The sequence below is a fragment of the Struthio camelus genome, chromosome 9 (genome assembly GCF_040807025.1).
Source record: "Struthio camelus isolate bStrCam1 chromosome 9, bStrCam1.hap1, whole genome shotgun sequence".
Lineage (NCBI taxonomy): Eukaryota > Metazoa > Chordata > Aves > Struthioniformes > Struthionidae > Struthio > Struthio camelus.
The window spans coordinates 29,617,884-29,638,207 of NC_090950.1; positions in this window are offsets into that span (position 1 = coordinate 29,617,884).

Consider the following 20,324-nt stretch of genomic DNA (forward strand, 5'->3'; position numbering starts at 1 on the left):
TGTATCTGAACATAATTAAACCTTTTCAAGAGAAATATCAAGTGAGCACCTCAAGTGGCATACTGAAGCCCAGGAGAGTCCCAGTCCCTGCCCCGCTGCTTGTTCTCCTCTGCTATGTTCACGCTGCAGAATGAGCCCTTCCTCTCTTGCCATATCTATTCTGCAGTCTCTGCATTGCAATTGCTGTAGTTTTAGATATATGCCAGCAAGCTCAACTGTTGAAAGCCATTTAGCTTCTGCAGCATAACATTTTCCATTCCAGGCTCTTCCTGGAAGATGTCTTTGCTCCTTAAGGGATCACAGCCTTTTCTAGCTTTGAACCAGAGGTTGTTTTGCTCCTGGTGAGCTGTTTAACTTTCCCCAGTTAAAATTTGCCGGTGGTATTACAGCTGCAAAAAGATTATTATTTCTCGTTTATGTTGCAATGTCCACACCCCAGCCAAAAGTAGATAACTCAGTAGTTTCTTCAAAGTGGGCCAGGCAGACAATGCATGGGCAAGGTGAAAAGACAACAAATTAAAGTGTTTTGTCCGAGATCATGTAGATGTACTACAATTAAGCTAAAATCCGAAGTGAGATATTTGAGATGCTCTATCTGCGTGGGCTCTGCAGAAATGTGCAAATGTGCTAGCTTTGCTGTGTGTGCACAGACCTCCAGTGAAATGCATGTGTTCAAATTCCACCTAGCAAGATTTTCCGGTAGAAAACAGGACCCTTCCGAGAGATGAAGATTTGACAGACTTAACTTCAGATTTAGCCTTTATCTCTAGAGGCTGGATTTGCTCCTGATTTATACATATGTAAGGATGGCTGCACACAAGATTTTTCCAGACCTCTAAGTCTCTACGCTTTATTCCCCCAAGTACCAAGCAGAATAAGATGATTTGCATACAACATTTATGTCCAGGGTGCTGCATCCTTCCTTCTTTATATCATAGAATGATTCAGAAGGCCAGAATATATTCTATGTTATTTAGTATTTAGTATTTAAAAATTTAATCTCTGACTGTGTACAAAGTTAAATCTGTCCTAGATGGAAAGAAAATATGTTCCAGAGATTGCTTGATCTACAAATGCATGGGTGGATAAGACACACCTGCAAGGCATACATATCCGATTCTTCTCCCTTTATACCTCCAGGTTTGCAGATACATTTCTGTAGAAAGAGTTTGTAGAAGCACGCTCTGTCACTGTGGAGTGGTTCAAACAATTGGCAGGTATTCACAGGTATAGTCCATTTCAAATTCTTTCTCTAAAAATATAAAGAAAATCTATCCTAGAAAAATTATCAAATACAATAAGTAAATAATATGTTAGCCAAATAAATTATGTCATAGTACTTGCCTACTTTGTTTTGTAAAAGGGGCGCTGCCAAAGCTGCTAGACTCAAAATGTATCCAGTGTGAACATGAATAAGGCAAAACCCAAATTTTGTTTGTATTTAAGTTTGTTTTAATCTGGCAGGCTATTGATATAGCTACTCAAAAATAACACTGAAGCATCTGTTGGCAAAAATTCTCCCACAGTTAAACCTATTTAATAGGTTAAACCACAGTTTAACCTATTAACCTATTATGTGTTCATCTCCACAAACATAAATTCATCAAAAACATTTAAAAATTCATTTTAATAAAATCTTCAATAGTTCATGTTCCTTTATATTTAAAAATGCAAAATCCCCTACAAAAGATTTGAAAATGCTAGCTCCTTCTCCATAATTTTTCAGAAGAATAACAATATAATCTGTGATTAAGGATTATTAAGTAAGCAAAAAGATTATATTTTAAATAATTTAAGGATTTTGGCACACAAGGATAATATTTTTAATATAAGAGCATATTGATAGATCAATAATATGACTATGCAATGATCCATATATGCTGTGAAAAGAAACATTTTTTTCTGAAAGCAAAACTTTGAAGTATATACACTCTACTATTTGTGCTATGATGATAATTGCTATTATTTATCAATTGTGCTGTAGCCATAATTAGCACTGGGACTCAGACTTTAGCATTTTAAAAACACACAGGAGGATATATATCCTCCCCTGAAGAATTTACAAATTATTTTGGTTGTAAAATGTGGGAAATATACTGTATTTCGCCTTAGAATTTTTTTTTTTCTTTCATTAAACCCAGTAGCCAAGCCCAGCTGTAATTTAACCGTCCTGCCTTTAATGGAACTTTACCAGGATGAATTTGAGCTTGGATATCACAAAGACTTCTGCTTTAACTGTGAAATTTAGCTGTAGGATATGAATGATAAAACTTCCAGACAAGGCTTAAGAAAGGCAGTTGTGTCTGTCCTACATGGACATCAAAAGCCTTGTTCTATATTAGGAAACAAGCTACATTTGACAAAGCCACTCTTGCCAGGCACTTTTTCTTTTAAGCAATCCTCACACACACTTTGGCCTCTACTGGGAACCACTTCAGTTCCAGGATTTTAATATCAAATGCACTTTATTCAATCACCATACATTACTCATTGGGCACGGTTTATCCTTGCTTGCAGAAATAGATAAAGCTCTTGTAATTGACCGTGCAGAAAAGGCAGCCAATGTTTTTTTTGATAATGGATCAAACATGGATTTACTCCTAGGTTAGATACGGGGCACAGGTACATCATTCCAAATTGTTATCTCTTAACAGAAAGGAAGAGTCCAAGAGAGTCTCGTCATTCTGTTAAGTGGAGATAGGTAGAAGGAATCTTTTTCTATTAAAAACATGATTTTCCTTCTGAAGACTCTTACTTCTCTCTAATATTTCCATGACATGCTAATGTCATGTGAGTTTTGTACAGGCTTAGGGAGATGTGGATAATTGCATTAATTTTTGATAGGAGAAGTCATTTAGCTACTGTGAGATATTTAATGTAGGCTTGTTTGGACAGGGACCATTTTTGTCATGTGTTTGTAGTGTTTAACTGACAGGGTCCTTGTACATGACCAGACACTACAGCAATAAGAAACTGCAGAAAAATTGGTGTGTAATTCTCCTCTTCTTCAGCTTCCTCTACCTGTGCCCCTAGTTGTTTCCTCTGCAGCTATCCCCTACTTGAGAGAAGAATCAGTGTCAGTAAAGTCAGATCCTCTGATATTATGATGCTTAAGCATTCTTCCTGCTCCCTCTAAGGGAGATGTTCCTTAGGAAATAATATAAATAATATAAATAAATGTGATGGCTGTCTGTGTCACTGTTATAAGGTGCCCATTATAGTCGAACACTCAATAGTAAAGATCTTTGGTGTCCAATATAATCTGAAAAGAGCTTTCCAACTGCATATATAGTTTGTGTGCATAACTATATAATTCTAATGTTAGGAATGGTATAAGTTATTTGCAGATCTTGCAATGGAGAGCAGCTTCATTAGTTTTGGCTCCTGAAGTTTTCAGCTCACTGAACCAGAACTTGTCTCTTCAATAGGATCACAGATCTTGTGATGTCTCTGATAGGTTCTCCATTCTACCTAGTCCTGGATATCCTGAGCCAAATTATTTTTACCTATTCCCATCATATATTCTGTCTGCAGTTATCCATTGCTGTTCCTTGATCCTAACCTTTTTTGAAATTAGGAACCAAAAATCTGGTCCATTTCAATTTGGAATTCACTTTCCAAAAGAAAAAAAAAAGGTGATAGTGAATGCTCAAAGCTGAAAACATTCGGTTCATGGCAGGAAATAGACCCCAGATTTTATTTCTATTTCTTTTCAGAAGAGCTAAAATTTCTGTTTCTTTGATTTGAAAGGACCTCTGGATCATATCTAGTCCAAACTCCTGCTTGATGCAGGACTGTCACCAGCACTAGGTCTGGTCAGCCTAGTGGCTTTTTCCGGCTGAGTCTTGAAAACTAGAGATTTCATGATTTCTCTGGGTAACCTGTTCCAGTGCTGCCCATTACCCTCCTACTGAGGTAGTTTCTCTAATGTCTGATCAGAACTTCCCCAGCCACTTACCTTGCTATCATCTGCCCCGGCCAAGAAGAGTTTGGCTCCATTGTATTTATAATTCACTTTCAAGAGGACGTCTCTGGAGGTTCAGTCAAAGTCCAACGCAGCTTAAGGGCTCGTCGTCCAGCCCACGTCTCCTCTCTTACAGAGGAAAAGGGGTGGAGGTCCAGGTAGCCAGCCGTTTTACCACAGAGGTCAATTAGCCTGGTCAAACATGGGTTGCTCGTGGTAAATCCTTGCTGACTGAAGAACTACTTGTCCTTCATGCGTCTGGAAACAAATTTGATGGATGTGCTCTACGCCTTTTCCAGGGACTAAGAGGAAGCTGACTGGCCTTAGTCAGTTCTACAGCAGCTTTTTCTTGTTGTTGCTGATTGTGATACATGTCAGCCTATTTATCTCTACAAAAGAGACACCAAGAAAAATGCAGTTCAATTTCTTTGAGTTCTCTGAGATATCATGACTGTGTCATATCTTTTTGCCCTACTTTACTAATTATAACAGCAGCTACATAACTCCTCTTTTAGGAGCTTATAAACAAGTTCTTAGATTCCTAGTCAAACCTTTGCAGTTCAGTTTCTCCCAGAGCACTAGAAAAAAAGTACAATCATTAGCCGGAATCATGAGCAGCTAATTTGCCGAGTTTAGTGGCAGGAAGCATGAGGATAATCAGTCCAGTTCTTCTCTCTACATATATGAATGCAATACAGCATGCTGAGTATGGTAAGTTACCCTGTTCAAGACAAGATGAAAAATCTTATCAGGTGAAACTTTGGGTAAATCTTCACCAGCAGAACATGATGCTTTAGAATATCTCCAGGTTCTAGAAAGGCTTTTTGACAGTCTTACATAGTCAAAATGCAAGCACAGTTGGAAAATTGCACTGAATTAGGATATGTTTATATTTCTTATCTAGAATAACAGTTTCCTCCATATGACAACCATCCAGATTGCTGCTGTTTTTCCTCCTCCAAATTCAAAAAGAAATGTGGACAAAAATGCATTTACATGGAAGTGTTTAATTTTTTAAAAGTTCCTTACTCTTTACTGATCATTTGCTTTCCTTCATATACCCTTTCTTGAGCATTACCTAGTTTTTGCTTACAAGAAATGTATCATAGCAAGGTTCATCTTCTGTACAGCTATCAACCTTCTTTCTATTTTATCCAGCCATATCTAAACTAGATTTCTTAGATACATCAGTCAGTAGAGGTACTTTTCTCTGTCAGCCTCCTAGCTTAGCTCATTTCAGGCCATTTAGACAGTTGATATAAATATGAGTGGAGCTGGACAGTATAAAACTGCCTAAAATCCTTCTGAGGTTGTATAACTTCATAACTCTCCTGAGGTTCACTGAACAGTCTCTCTTTCTCTCTTTCTTTCTCTGTCTTTTAGGTGGGTTTAACTGACATGACCAAAACTCATTGCCTGGAAGTAAAAAAGGAATAAAACCCTACTGTATGTTTTACAGCTAGGTTGTAATTGGAGAACTGCACTTTACTAGACCTGCCATAAAACCCTTTCATTGACTTCTGAGCAGTGAAATATATAGGGATTTTGGCTGAAAAAAAACAAAGAGAGGAACCATTTCTGCACAGCTGACATTTAGGGCTGCATTGGGTCTTTGACGTGAAATCCTGTGCAGGGAATTGATTCACAGCATCCCTCAGAGTGGCAAAAGAATTGGGACTCTTCCAGGTCTGGAAGAGGAAGATTAAGAGTAGTTTGTACCCTCTCCAATGTTAATAGTTTGCTGCATGTTAGAGTCATGATGAGATGTCTTCACATTTATCTAGAAACTTTTTGGAAACCCAGAAATGTTCGATATTTGGTTGTCTTCAAGTTTAGGCTGGATACTCTGTAATGGAAGACAATTCTTATGAAGAAAAAGCAGGCAAAGCAACAAGTAAAATATTATTTTCAAAACTAAAATCCCTTAGTCAAGTTCTAGGCAATGGCCTTATTTTTCAGTCATCTGTGATAATTCCATTTTACTATACAAAGCCAGGTAACTCATTTGTGTGCACAAAAGGGTGACTTAAGTTCCTGAACTCAAGCATTTGAGTTTGAAAAATTTTAAAGACATCGATATTTGTTACTTTCTCCACTGAATGGGCCTGTATATTTTTAGAAATAAAACCTAAAATAAGCTTTACCTGCAAAGTTTCAATAAACAGAAAAACAAATGAATAAACTGCTCCAACTCACTGTTTCTTTTCAAGTGCATATGTAAGGTCACAAGGTTATAGCAGTCAAGGGAAAACTCTTACTAAAATATTGTGGCCCACTGACAGCTGTACTGAAACACCGAAAAGGAAAAGGAATATTGTTCAGCCTTATTGCACTAATACACTTTCTCCGGGCAACGATAATGCATGTGTGCATCCGAGTGAAAGACAAAATACTTGTGTAACAATGCTGTGTTCTCTAATTAGAGAATTGAAAATAATGGTGGTAATAAAAATGGTGTCATAAAAGGGTAGGAAAATTGCTTCCCCATAATAAAAGTATCTCCGTTGGGATCACATTTGGCTTTTATGGAGTGACAAAGAAATTGGTCTCAGTAATATATTGTTAACTGACTGTTTCTCTGATCCTGAAATGTCTTCTCCACTCACATACATATTTCTAGCTTGTTAGGGTGGCAGCATGACAGTACAAAGGACTAGGATGTATGTCTGTGCATTGTAAGCATAACTTTTGGATGCTCTGAGTCAGGATTTTATAATCAGAGAGCAGAACTAAGTAAATGGTTATGTTCTATATTTTCCCCCCAAATAATAAAAGAGAAGTCTGAAGCAGCTCTGAGTACAGGGAGACTCTGCAAACCTGTCAAATATTGTAAAGTATATGATTGGAAGTATCTGCTGCTTTTTTGTCTCATATTCCTCAAGTCTGATCACATGTTAAAGATGATCTGAATTTGTGTGGGGGGAGAAAGCACATATTTCCACCATTATCTCCTTTTCTGCTTCCTTATAAATCCAAACTGGATAGCATCCAATTTCTCTTTGCAACAGCCTCTGGAAATGAAAGAGAGCCTGAATAGAGGAGGAGATGAGCTGCTTTAAATGCTTTTTCATAGTTCTCTCTGCTATGAAAGCTTCATTAAAAGCTGCAGCTTGCTTGTTTTCTAACTCTTCCAAAGTAATGAGCATATAATTGTGCTGAAAACTTGGGAGGAGTGTATCACTGCAAGCCATTATGGGATCATTTTATTTCAAGGTCCTTTTGCATTTTCTTGGGAATCAGAGACCTCTCTGTCATTCACAATAGAAGGGAATTCAGAAGAAATAGTGTCTTTTTAAAGAGAACATTGAAAATTTGCAATGTCGAAACATCTATATAAATTACTTCTTCATGGACTATTGACTGTGAGTGTGTGTTGTGTAGCATAAAAATTATTTTGTCTTTTTCCTGTCTTCTTAACCTACATTCAAAATATGTTGGATACTGTGCTCACTGCTAACATTCTAGGAGCCCTCTTATATTTATTTTGATTTGCTGAAGTGGAGAAACATGAATAATGCTGGAGAAAATGTGTGATTCCCGGAACATCTTACAGCTTATTCTAAAAAATTCCGCTACAGTGCTAAGATCCACATATGCTATAAATGATTACATAGCCTTCTTTCTAATATCTGCTGTGGTGCAAAACAATCTTGCCTGCAGATGATAATAACTGCTCCTTTGAAACAGCTGGGAGGCATCTCAGAGCACAGTTAGATACATGTATTTCATAACACTGTGGATGACAATAATATTCAGAGGTCTTAAATCACCCTCTAAACTGACAGACTCTCAGTATAGTAACTGCACTTCACAGATTTGCCAAACTCAATCCAATCTCATATTTACTTATGAAATTCCATTTTTGAAGTCCCGGGACGTACTCTGCATGCATTATGGAAAAAAACACTAGCCTTTGCATTGCTCAAGGCTAAACCTCTGAATTACTTCTTTTCTGACTTGCACCCATGTATGACAGTGCCATGTATCCCACTGTGCAATGCAGTATGGAAGAAACATAGTATTTACTAGATATGGAAGATAACTCCCACACTCCCACCATCTAAAATGTATGAGTAATTCTCAGGGTAAACTGATATTAGCTAAGTAAGCCTAATGGGAACTCTGACAAAAATGTTTAGAAAGTCAGATGTAGATTAAAGTAAATGTATATTTCTGTAGAATATACTTGCTATGGAATATATTTCCTAGCAATATTTCTTTTTCTTCTTTCTGTCTGTGGCATTCATTATCTTATGTAAAGATCGCAACTCCCAAATAGCTATTCTGAACCTCTGTTCCATCTTCCTGTTTCCAGTTTACTTCTGGGATCTCAGTGAAAAAACCCTCTAATTTATAATTAAATAGAAGACTCATAACACTTGTGAAACTATGAATTTCAAATGGCTTTCCTTTTCTGTTGAATCTCCATAACATTGGTTCTCAAGCCTTCCACAAGCTTACTCCATACTGGAATTCAGGATAGGAAAATATATTCATACGTGTTAATTTTCTTTCTCAAATTGATATTATTCATAAATAACTTCTTAAATTGATAAATGGCTATTCCAGAAAATAAAAGTGAGTATTAAAGCCCACGGTGAGGCCAAACACAACTCCTATTTCTATGGAATCAGTGGAAATTTTCCAGTGTATTATATAGAGATGGGTAAAGCCTGTGGTTTGGAAGTCATTGTTTTACTTTATTCTTTTCTTTTTTATCAATAAAAATCTTGCAACTCAAAGAATGGCTTTAGGTTTCTATCCTCCAATTGAGGGAATTTATTCATAGAAAGGAAAAGATATTCACAGAAAGTGAAACAATGACTTCTACCCCACAGACTTTATCCTAACTCAGAGAAAATGCCCACTGAAGCCAAGAAGAGAAATCTCATTGTGGAATCAAGGATGGAGGGTGTTTCCAGAAGAGCTATGAATACAGAAGCCCATCACACCCACAAAATGGTAACGACCAGCAATGTTCATCTTTTCTCACTTTAATGCTTCATGAGTCTCCACTCACGTCTTTTCACGTGTCTGCATGTGAGGGAGGAGAATGTAGAGCTGAAATTTGGATTCCCACATCATGTTACAAAGGTCGTACTTTCCTGTACACTGAGGTGTTAAAAGCTTTTTTAGAATCTCTCTGTCTCCTGACACTTAGAAACAGGCCATAAAATGCTGAATTTCAGAACTGCAGTAGTAGGGACTCTAGCTGGCTCATTCATATCTGCATTAGTTCTATACTACAAATTGTAAACACAACTGAACGTGACTGAGCTTTCACATTTCAGTATGTGCAATTGCACAGCCAGCTTAAACAGCAACATAATGTTTGCTTCTTTTGGGTATTTGCATATAATGTATTGTTGAGCTAGGTGTTTTGTCCAAAATCAAGTTTTGGACAACTATATTCGCTTTTCTAGGTTAGACATGTACAAGTGCGAGTGAGCCATTCTTTAAAAATCAAGCACGCAAGAAAAAATGCTCTTGAATAAGAGTGATATTTTTGTAGTGATACTTCTCTACCTTTTGATACCCTTCTAAACTTGGAAATGCCATGTCAGAACCAGCTCTTTTTGATTGCTCTATTGATTATAGAGGGAGACAAATTTTCCAAGTTGGCATATGTTAGGTTCCTAGATTTAGAAAATGCAGAGTTACTTCCCCTGAAGTAACTGCTGATTCTCAAGAAATGCCCCAAAAGGAGCAAGTAAGCATTTAAGGTTTTAGGAGAAATGAATCTCAGTTTTGTGACCCACTTTACTCAATAGAAAAAACTTTCTGGCCATGAAAGCCAACACAACTGGGATAGGGAGTTTTAAAATAGAGCACAATTTTTTTTTTTTTTTGAATACAGGCTGGATTTTTTCTTCTCTTTGTGCTTAATTTCAAAATCCAGGGACGAAATGACCGAAATGTTTGCTTTTCTGTCTGCATGCCACAATATATGCGTTTTCATCAAAAACCTCAAATATTTTCAGGTAGAGTAATCTCTAGACACTCCCGGAAGCAATTAACATTGTCTGATTTTGTAAATGCATTCTGCCCATGCCTGTTTGTCATGTGAACTATACAAATATTATTTTCAAGGTTTCTGGTAAAGCTGTGATTGCTTATCCCAAAGTCACTGAACTGACTAGGCAAGGCAAGCTTATGAAATAGCTTGGCATTACCATTTGGATCCCTGCCACTTTGCTAATGAGCATTATTGCAGCTCTGAGCTAGGTAACTCTTTAATTTGACTCCGAATGAGGGAAGAGGTGGGAGAAGGACTCTCCATCCCCAAACAGCCTATGCACTTTCCTTTCCTTTCCTGGACAAAATTAGCCTTGAGTTTTATCAAGAAAAGAGGCTTGAATCATGGCTCTGCGCAGGGCAGCTTCTCCCAGGAGGGTATCAGCTAGGGAGATAAAACTTTTCAAAAGCTACAGTGTTGGGGATGGAGCATAGGGATGCTCCAGTGATCAGTGGAGGAAAATAGGTCAATTTTTTTCTCCATTCCCTCATGTTTGACCTATAAGTAGAGGGAGAGAGCTGACTATTAGAAAAATAAAAAAAAGACTTGAAAAGTTTTTGGAATTTTATTGAGAAATAAAAATCAATTTGAAAATATTACCCCTGAGCATACTTATTAACAGCCCTTTTTTTTCCCTTTTTGGATAGCAGTTTGCAAGTCATTTTTGAGAAGGGTCTTACGCTGAACGAGAAGTGCTTAGCCTTTATCCTTAAATATTTATTAGTGCAAGAAGCAATGTACTGTAATGTTCTGGCTTTGTGTCACGTTCTATTCACTTGTGTAGGTACAACCTGTAGGCAGCTGCTACACCTAACAAACAAATCAGGCAGATAACTGAGAGGTATTAATGCAAACCAGCTCTTGCCAATGATATGCACAGTTTTCTGAAAAGGCTGGAGCTGTTTTCCTTTGTGCTCTGCATTTTTGCTATGTTTCTTGGGCTTGGTGACTTGCAGTGCATGAATTGAATATGGCTACATGTCACTTTAGGTGCAAAATACTTACATGATTTGCACTTTTTATGTACTATTTTTTACTGTTTTTATGTAGTGTCACTATTCCCAAGGCACGTGAGCAGAAGCTTTTTCATTTAATTTATTGCCTTGCAAATTTATACGAATTAGGTAATTATATGTTAGCTTTTCAATAGGAGAGAGATAGAATTGTGATACAATAGAGCAGTAAGGCAACCAGGACTTATAAATGTCCTCAGGCCTTGCCAAGGTCTTAACCCTTTTAATGTTCTCATAACACATATTGCAATGAAAATGACATCTGCTGTCTCGGTATAAAATAATTTTTAAAAAGAAAAGGCAAAAATCAATTGCTTCAAGTTTCTCTGCCACTTGCTGCTTCAAAGTTGTCAGTCACGGCCCATTTTTAGAGTCATTGAAGGAAAAAAGAAATTATTCTGTCTAGTATTTTTTTTCTTATAAAGCTGATGCATTCTGGGTGTTGTAGAAGCCAATAATCAACAATATAGAAGATAGTGCCAAATCTGACATTAAGGATAATATGATGGAATCATTGTCTGTGGGCAAAAGAAAAGCCATGTGATACCTTCAGCAGTGAGGCTTTCATGCCATGACTTAAACTCCTTAAATAAATGGAGTTGATTAAGGTGAGCCAGAGGCGATTCAGCCACCAGCTTCTCTAGAGCTAAGCAAGGAAACAAAATAGGTCAGCTGAAGGAAGGGAATATTCCTTAATTAGTGGTGAACCCCTCCTAGTTTAGAAACAGATGCTGCATGGCTAAAAGCTAGGGAGCATCAGCAATGATGGTAATGAAGAGACCCATGACTACAAGGCACTTTTTGAGCAGTGGCATTGTCCACAGGTCCAGCTTCCAGATGGTGTGTCTCAGCCTCAGGACCTGAAAGCATACGCGGGAGATGGCTGAAAGTCAGACTGTCCTACTAGCTGTCAAGTAGAGAAAGTGTCCCCAGGAGATGACTGGCAGTTTGGTAGAGCAGAGTAGACAGTATAAATGTAAAAACGGAGACAAACAGAACAGATCTAGGGAAGGCAGCTGAGCATTTTTCTCCTGTAAAATATGTGTTGTAGTTTCAATTAGCTAGGAGAGGGATAAACTGTCATTTCAATTTGGAGTTCCAGCTTTTGGAAGAGAATAGTGCAAAAGATTAATGAACAGGTGAGAGAGAGTGATTTTATCTTATAAATAATACAAAAAATATGGAGCATCTTTGTGGCATACTGAGGAGGGCACAGTAGGCACCACACACATCTGAGTCCCCTTCTCTACCCTGCCAGGTCTCCTCACAGCCAGCTCAAGGTCCCTCGCATAGGCAGCCAACTGTTTGGGCTTTGAGACTGTCCACTATCACAGCAGCTTTGACAAAACCATGCTTAACAACAGCTCCAATTATTCCTTTTATTTACAGATGTGCAATTCTTGTGGAAGGTCTTTGGATGTATGTAACGAGCAAAGCAGCACTGTCAAACTGCTTCTTGACTAATCCCTCAGGTCTTAGGCCACATAATCCAATCTAGTGGCTTCTCTTCTGGGCACATAAAGCCCTTCTTATCTGTAGTTAGCTTCACATTAGCAGATAATATTAGCTGAGCAACTCTTTTTCTTCCCATCTTCTGAGTCACTGTTCAAGATTTCAAGTCTCCACTGAATGTGCGGTTGTTGATTCTGGTGTCTGATTCCCCATCTCCCTTGTGTGCCCTGTCTGAGAGAATTTCCAAGCTGCAGCAATTCCAGGATTTATCATGTGAAATGGCAAAAGAAATCTGCTCATAAGAACCAGACGCTTCCAGGATCTGGCAATTTGAATGACTTAGCCTAAAATCCTGTTTTCCTTTTAGTATGACAACAAAGAAATCCTGATTGCAGTTAACCCTCTCCGAAGAGTCCCCTTTTGAATATCATGAAGTCTTAATGGTTCTCTAGGATATAAAGCAGGTAAATGCTGGGGTGTAGGGGAGGGAATACCATTGAAAGGGTTTGTATGTATACTAGAATTTGCCTATGCAGCTAACATCCCATTATGGTAAAAGTAACTAAAGGTATGCAATAAGGCAAGCTAGGATCTAATGATTTTATGATGACTTTATCATGATTTTATGGCATGTCTGTCACACATACCAGAGTAGCTGTGGCAGTGGAATTGTCTCCACTCGGCTCCCACAGCAATATGCCCCTGAATCCCCATTACGCAAAGGGAAGTGGGGATCCTCCCTTTTCTTGGAGAGGTGGAAGATATCTCTCGGACTTCCACATGAGCACGTGGCTAAGCCCTGAGCCTGTCATCCTCTCCAGCTGCCTTGGCTCCTTCGGGGTAAATCTGACAGTTCCCTTTCCCACCACACCTTCTGCCTCTGACTCAGGCAGAGGTCATAGAGCAGAGGCTGGTGACTGGTAGGAGGAATGGAAATGTGTTTCAGTGAGAAAGCACCAGAAGAAACAACAAAACAAGGGTCAATGGAATGGCATGTAATAATTGCTACAGAAAATGGAGAACAAACTGATATAAAGACAAGGTGACAAAAAGATTAAGAACTGAACCAGTACCATAAAATAGTGAGTCCAAAGATCCTGGACTACATCAATTTCTGAAGGATATAAAAGGCACATCCAAAATTAGCTTGCTCTCTTCACTCAAGAGGACCCCAGAAGATAAAGTGAGGATGTCAGCCAATGTCCTTTGTCCTCTGTATCACATGCAAGTGGTCCTGACCAGACCACTTAGACACACACACACTTGGTGCTTGTGAGTGTGCGAGTGTAAGAGTGAGTGGGTCAAATCAGCTTACTGAGGGATTTGGTTAAATCCTTCCACTTCTCTCAGATTGTGAATTTTTGCATTGAGCTTTGCTACACTGATTTCTTACAGCTGTACTACTTCTAGTTGCGTCTTATTGTATTATATGTCAACTTAGTTGGAACACATGCTCTGCTTTTTAATTGGATCAGTTAAGAGATTGCCATCAAAACCAATTCTTTAAAAGAAAGAATTCCTTTTTGCTTTTGAACCTCTTCCACTAGAGAGCACAAAAAAATAGAACTCAGAGCAGTGCTGGTTGTAATTCTGCCCAGAAAAATGCAAAATATAAGCAGCAAAAAATTATGGCAACAGAAATTTTGAAACAAATTTTGTCCGAATAAGGTAGAATTTTTTTAGATCTTTGTTATCATTGAGAACCTATGCTTTTAGATTGGATTGACAATTACACTTACATTGAATTGTCTATATTTTATATGCTTTTAGAGAATTACAAAACCAATTTAGATATTATTTTAAAACAAAAAATTTATGCCATATGAGTTCAGATGTTCATCACCTCCATACTGTCGATTATAATGTCCTCTGTGACTTCTGCTTTATAATTTTGCAAATACATCAGAACTGTTTATTTCCTTCAGCTTCAAGGGAAGCTTCAAGTGCTAATTTTGAAGCAAAGCTTGAGCATTTGAATTAATGAAAAAATTAGAACACCTGAAAACCACTATATGTGAAGTGATTTTATACCTCTAGGAATCCTTTAACCCTGTATAGACAAGTGTACTTTTACTCTTTTGCATTTAATGTTTTCAAATGAAAACTTTGATTAAAAAAAAGTGTCAGTTTAGATATTTAGCATTATGTAATATATATATATATTTGCTGAAAAACATCCACATGTGTTTTTCAAAAAGAAGAGAAAAGTTTGTTTTTCCCCTAACCTCTAATTATTGGGTTAAGTTTGCACAGGGGATTGAGAGGAGGAAACTCGTCTGGGATTTACAAGGTGTTATAAATTGGAAATCAGTATTTTGATGATAAGGTATGCAGAATAAAAGGCAGGCTTTGGGGGCAGGGGGAAGGAAACCTTTAAAAGTTGTTATGTAGCCTGGATGGAAACCTTGCTGGAATCTTTTTCTATTACTAGATGACCTTTCTTAGGAGCTAGACAGGAATAGAAGGTTATTTGTCTGCAACTGAGAATATTTTTACTAGAACAACAGTTGCTAGTAGAACAATAGGTGGGAAAATAGACTGATGAGAAAACTAGGGATGTACAGTTGGCAAAAATTACACCAAGCCTACCTAGCTCTGGCAACTGATAGCTTTAGGTAGCTGATCTTCAATGCTCCTGGAGATTTATAGCTATTTGCATACCAAAAGTTGTAATTTTACTTGACAATGAATGGAAGTTTCTCTCATTGAGCCCACTTGATTTTTATTTTCTCTAGTAAGACCCTTAGACAACTGGCCTTTCATCTTAATTCTGTCTCTTCTTTTGTGCAGGCTTTTTCCCTGAGTCTGAGCTGCTATTTTGAAACAGGCAAGCCTCTCCCTTTATTTCTCTACCTCAGACTTAAAGCTGTGGCTGCTTGCTATCTTATTCCTCCTTTACTTTCAAAAACTACGTGTTGACAGTTCAGTAACCATTTCTGTGCAAGTTCAGGAGAAAGGACCAATGTTAGATTGTTCTTTCAGTTGTTCCAGAGTAAAGAACTGCAGCTGTAGTGGCAGAGGTTTTCTAAAGGAGAAGCTATGGTACGCCTGGATTTTAAGTAGGGTTCTTGTTAAATAGCCCTTTCTCTTTTTTTTTATCCATTCCCTTTCAGAAAGAACACAGGAAAGATATCCTGAGTGTGAAGACTTATTGTCTAATTGAAATATAACTTGAATCTTTGTGGATATAGTGGAGGCTAACTAAATGGATCATGTCCAGCTAAGTGTACTCTGAGGGAGAAACAATTAATAGATCGCTAAGGGTTCAAAATTTGCTCTCGTAAACACACAGAAGTAATTTTATCATGCAAGATAGAGCTTTCATCAGAACTAGATAGTATATGAATATAAGTATACTTAAAGTTTGCACCATGTGCTTACAGAAGCCATCTTTACGAAGATATTTGCATATTGGTCAGGGTAATACTTTGCTGAGCACCGTAAGATAAAAGGTGAGATAAGGGCACCCCATTTACAATCAATTTCTAGGAAAAATTGTCATTTGTTTCAGTTCACTCTCACTGGAATAAGGAAAGGACAGTACCTAAACTGCCTGTGTTCACATTGTTTCTTTTGCATTCAGTCTGAGCCTCTTGCTCCGTTACTAGTGTCTTTAGGACATGTGTAGCTTGAGCAGATGAAGGCAGCCCTGGATCACTGAACATATCAAAACAGTAGGTATTATTATTTGGTAGCTACAGATTTTTAGGGAGAGAATAAATGCAGGACTTTTTCCCCTATTTTGATGGCTTCCTGGGTAGAAATTTAGAGGATAGTTCACTATTTTAAAAAATGATAATTATATCCGAATTCTATTAGTAGAAACTGTGAGTACGCTATTTTGGGGTTAAGTAAGTCTGTATTTCTAGCTCTGTAAGATTAATCTCTTTGGAAAGTGGAAAAAGAAGTTATGCCATGTTTCAGATGCTGGTAATCCATTTATTTATTTATTACCTTGACGAGGCAATTAGGCTATCAGAGCCTTGGATAAGTTTCTTTCTTGTCTTAAAGTGCTTTAATGTTTTCTTCTCCCGGCTGCACACACACTTTTCCCTTCCCACTGGTCTTGTGAGGTTATTAAACGATTTTTCAGGAAACTGCATGTTCTTTACTGTGGTCGTCCTCGTACATATGAATAAGTTGGCTCGCTAATTCAACCTTTGTCAATTAAACTGTGTGCAAGGAATGGGGATAGGGAGAGGATGAGCAGCCACATGCAGTGAGAAACGAAATAAGAGTATATTATTTTTGATGCAATACTGTTGATTGAAGCTTAGACAACAAGAGCTTCCCTACACCAAACTGTGTCTGATGTAAAAGTCTCCTTACTCTGATCAACAAAAATTATCAATGGGAGAAAATTAATGGCTCAGTCCTTTGCGTGTGTTTGATTACATAGTTGAGATGCTTTATGTATATACACCTGTAGTTGGTGATCTTAACCTTACAGAAAATACTAATTAGATATTCCTTTTCCTGTTGTGCTTGGGAGATAGATTGCTACCATCCTAATCACAAAGTACGAAAAAACATTGAAAATAGAACATCTGCTTTGAATTAAATAGCTGCATAGATATTTCAATACCTACCCATTAATGAAACTTAAACTTTGCCATTCACCTCATTTATTTAGCCAAAAAATGTTATTAAAAGATCTACTTTTTATTTTAACCATAACAGTGGTTTGGGGATTTATTTTAACTCCTACAGAAAAAATAAAAAGGACCATTATCCTGCAAACATTAAAGACTTTTTTTTGCCTGTATTTTCCCCTCACTTGTACAGTTCACTTTGATCTAATTTTCAAAATGGGCAACCAGCTATTTCAGATAAAACAGCTAGGGCTGAATGCCTCTAAAGTCTGAAGACATCTAGAGATTCATCTCTGCTGGAATGATTAGGCTCATTGCTGAGGAAAGAATGACTTGCCAGCAGAGGCAAGTCCAAAGTTGATCTGGGAAGCTTGGAAAGAATTACGTGGAGGAAGAGCTGAAGGGACATTTTCTATTTCCACGTCAGAATTAGCTAAAGAGACAAAGCTAACCATGCTGTATAAACCAAAGTAACGGAGCACCCTAAAGTTTAGGGCCAAAATGTGCTAATTAGGTAACAATCAATTTTGAGTGACCTCTAGTGGTATTTTCCCACAGTTTGCCTTCAAACAGGTAATCCAGATCCCTAACAGTAACTGAATTTCAGGCTCTACAGTTAGTATTGCTCCCTGACTGACCACCCAGGTATCCTATAGCTAGATGGAGACACCACGTTATAGGTTTGTTTTTCAAAAAAAGATCTACTGTCTTCATGGAGAAAATCAAAGTGTTATTTATGTGTGCCTTTATTACATATAGTACTGTAGTATGCTAGAACCCAGGCAACGGTACAGGATTTCATTGCGTGAATAATGAAAAGTACACCTGCGCTACAATATGGAAAAGTGATTTTTAACAGATGTAGGTACACTTTATTAGCTGTAGCCAAGCTTGTACAGGCAATAACAGCTGTGGTGATGTGATGGTACCCTCTCATCTGCAACCTGACCACGCCAGGTCTGCATGGTGTGTCCACGGGAAACTCATGCCTCCGCAGTGTTCCCACGCGCCCAGCTATAGGAAATCCACAGCTGGGCTGTGTCCAGTTCTCCTGACAGTGCTGTGGGAGCTGGCCTGCAGCCATAGGAGATGAGGCTGGGTGGGCTACAATTTGAAGATCAGAAGAACAGAGATGTAGTAGCGAAAAGTGAGGGATTTTAATATCTTTAACGTCTTTAAGACCTATGCAAATAACCAGTGACTGTTTCTTTATTGAGTCTTTGTCTCAGCACTACTATATTCCTGGGGTTCTTCCTTTGACACATGTGCAATCTAGATATTTCATGCCAAAAATAGAGCAGGCACCCAGTGAACTGCCAAAGGGTCACCAGGAGGTGACTTCTTTTGATGAGATATAACATCAGGGTCCTGACTACTTACAATTGAAAAAAAAAACCTATGAGATGTTTTATAAATGGGGCAGAATGAGCTGACACGTCTGGATTAAAAGGGTCAAGGCTCATTCTTCAGGTGAGATGCACATGTGCATAGGAATAGTCATGTAGCACAAAGTGCTTTCAGGAGAGGCTGCAGCGAGGCAGGTGGCTGTTCCCTGGGCTCCCCAAGGTGCTTTGCAGGCCAGCAGCTTCCCTGTGGGCAGGCAAACCCACCTCCAGAGAAGGCAAAAACATAGATCAAGTTACGGTAAGATCAAACTATTTGCTCAAGATAACCTTATGCAAAGTTGGAGCATGTGGGAGAGATCTGAGATGCCCTGTGTGGCAGTAGTTTTGTTGCAGGAGGTTGCATTTATGCTGAACAGGTCTAAGTTTCAGTTAAAGGGGGCAAATCTTATCTTTTCAAATGCTCCAGAATACCAGCCCGGGAGTAAATTAATCCCCTTACCTTCTACCGCTTCTTATCTTGGTTGAATTTGGGAACACAACACAAGTAGAAATGCTCATTGCTTGCTCTGTAAACATAAGGGACAATAAAGCATCTTCCAGTGTGCTGGGAACTTAAAAATCAACAAGCAAGTAATCATAGACTGTAAAGATTTACTATGTGCACCATTACAATCCTATAACCCCATGAAAAATCACAGTAAGATATACGAGTTAGTTCTGATGTACAGACTAGCAGAGTTTAAATTTGCACAAGTATTGATGCTGGCTCTAACATACATAAATAACTATTCAAATGTCTTTCTCAAAATCTAGCAGCCCTGTACAGTGACATGTGACCTGTCATTTAGATGTTTATTTTTATGAATGGTCTTGATTTAGTGAGAGGCATAGAAAAGTCACTTTTTATTTGCATTCGCTGTATGGAGTGGATTATGATCAAGATTCTCAATCAAACTGCAGCTGACTGACAGTTTTTCTTCACTAAAAAGATTTAAGTCCAAAGACACCGTTAGAATATATGACATAATTATTTTGCCTAATGGAAAAGCATTCATTTTGATAGTTGTCTTAAATTACTGCTGCCTTAAAGGCAAATGCTTTAGTATATTAAGGATTTGAAAATTGGCTGATTAGTGGTGTAAATCTTGAGCATGGAGGGCAAGGAAAGCTTGCATTTGGTCCATTATTTACTTAATTCATCAATGAATGACTTGCAAGTGTTTATTCCTCTCTTTATTGTTATATTGCATGCATACATGTCCTGCTTGTCTTATGGACTGAGTTTATTTATTTCTCAGTTAATCAAAAAGCTTTCGAGTGCTTCCATTTCATGAAAAACAGAGATAAACAACAGTATTCTACGGACAATGTAAGAGGTTTTTCCTAAGTGCCAAAAAATTAGTATTTTTAATCTTCTTAAGTTGGAAGTATTTCTGTCTGGAAGTATTAAATCTGACTCTACAAGGTAAAAGTTCACAGTAACTTATTTAACAAATGCATTTATTAATTCTTAACTATTTCCTATTAATAGTCATGTCTGTTTTTAATAGTAGAAGATCATTTTTATTAAGTGACTTTGCCTTGGGATAAAGGCCTGATCTTTCCAAAGCACAGAAGGGAAAAAAAAGTCCCCATAGCTTTGTGGTGACATAGAAGTAATTTCAATTCTTCCCTGCAAATCTCATAGCTCTGAAAAGACTTTTAAATCTATTTTACTTACAATCAATGGTTAACTTTGATGTGACACGTGTGAGTTGGTACTTAATCAATTTTGTGGTTATCATCTGCTTCTTTTTGCTGCCTAAGCCAGTATGGGAGAAACATGGTTAAGTACAGGAGCTGATATAAACTCTTCAAATGCAATTTCAGTTTTCAGAGCTAAGCAGGGTAGCTCCGAGAGCCAGATTTGTCCGTAAAAGGAGAGTTAAGCTGCGCTTCAGC